We start from the raw sequence: 2031 nt of genomic DNA, 5'->3' as shown, positions 1-2031 counted from the left end.
TTTTTTTTTTTTTTTTTTTTTTTTTTTTTCTCTTAATCACTTTCTATGGTGTAGTAAATAAGAGATAATCATGCACAAGATTAGTGTTGATCAATTATTTAGTTATTATATTTATTTAATATGCATTTCTCTTTTCCAATTTATATTAATATTTCATGTTATTCTAAATTAATTAATTAATATAACTTACATCCTCCTTCCTCAATTTAAATTTGATATTTAAGGTACAATTATATTATTTCGCTTTATCTATTTTCATCAGGCAATAATTTGTTCAATGTCAACTTTAATGTTGATTTTCTTTTCTTATTAATGTCGACTTTAATGTCATTTTCTTTTCTTATTAGATTTACGGTAAAATATATTCTCTACTTAAATAATGCTATCCTCTGTAATGAGTTTAAAAGTTAATAAAATAGATTTCTTTTATATTTGTACTTATCATATTACTCTTCTAACCCTAACCTACATACCTCCAAAGTGACTCTTAACATCATACCTTCAACGAAATAGACAATTATCATAATGAAATTAGTAATTAAACCCTTCAATTAAATATACCATATTAATTATGAAATTTAAAAGTAACGTGCATTCTGATGACCATTATTCAATTCTACATTCCAATTATCATAATTGAATAACCAAATAACTTTTATCAATATGATCATTTTAAAATTACACATTAATGAACGTGAATGTTTGGTTTGCTCAAAATGAAATGCAAAGTAAAAGGTTTGTAGAGTAGTCTGATTACGATGTATTTGAAATACTTTAAAGTTGTTCAGTTCAGTGTAAAATAAACGTAAAATTTATTTTTTTTTGTTTGGTTAGAAGTAAATTGAAAATAATTTATTTCAAAATGTATTTTTTGTCTTGAGGCAACCAGCAGTTGCAGGCGGCCGACGAAAAGTTGGGCATTCAGTCAAAGGCAGCGAACAGTCGACTGAGGCGGAATGTCGGCGGTGGAAGGAGAGTAGCGACAACGGCGGGCAGCAGCAGTGGCTACGGTGGCAAGCATCAGACAGCGGGCAGCAAGCGGCGACAGCTGAAGGCTGCAAGCAATGGCGGATGAAAGCGAAGGCGGCGACGGTGGTAGCGGCGGCTGAAGTCTGCGGCAGTAGGGGGCGGGTGGCGACAGCAGTTTGCGAATAGCATTTTACAGTATAACTCAAATTAAGCAAAATTGGTCAAATTCTAAATTCAGCCAAAATGAACTAAGGTATGAAATTCAAATTCATTCATTTTTTACATTGCATTTCTAATTCTCCATACTAAAAACACAATTTCCTAAAATCCCTATAAAAGAATTAGGGCACACTGCAAAACCTTTCAATCAAACAGCCCCTGCACCAAAATATTATTACTTGAGAAATTAACCTACATCAATAATCTCATTATTACATCAAAAATTAACTCTGCTTTCTTTTTCTTTGAAACCTACACAATTAACTTCGTATAATTCTTCTAAGAAAAATGAACTTATCAATATATTATCAAAATTTAACACCTCTATAGCAACATAATATCCCTGAAAAAAAAAATTGAAACTTTAAGATAATAAAATTTAAAAGTAATTTGATATGCAAGTACACCTTAAGGGTTCCTTCTTTTACCTCTTTCCTCTCTAAAATGTTCACTATCTCCGATTTAGTCCTCCTCACAGAAGCCCTAACAGATATTTGCATTCAAACTCAAATCGAAGTTAGGGTTTTCACTTTCAGTATGAAAATTTCAGCGAAATTTCAGCCAAAATGTTTTGGTGCCAAAAATCATACCTAAAATTAGCCTGGTTCCTCAGTGTCGAGCCCGTTGCCGATCACGCACGAGAGCTGTTGGGCACGCGGATTCTCCACTCGCCCGCTCACTCTTATCGTCTTACGCACGAGCGCTCATTTTCCGTCGGACGTCGTAGATTATAATTTTGAATTATTTTTCCGTTATTTTTAATATTTTAAAATAATTCAGAAATAATTCACGATCTTTATTTTTAAATTATTTTAATATTATTAAAAATAACTTAGAAATAAT

The sequence above is a fragment of the Phalaenopsis equestris genome, unplaced genomic scaffold (assembly GCF_001263595.1).
Source record: "Phalaenopsis equestris unplaced genomic scaffold, ASM126359v1 Scaffold000114, whole genome shotgun sequence".
Classification (NCBI taxonomy): domain Eukaryota; kingdom Viridiplantae; phylum Streptophyta; class Magnoliopsida; order Asparagales; family Orchidaceae; genus Phalaenopsis; species Phalaenopsis equestris.
Note: the sequence above shows the minus strand (reverse complement) of the source record.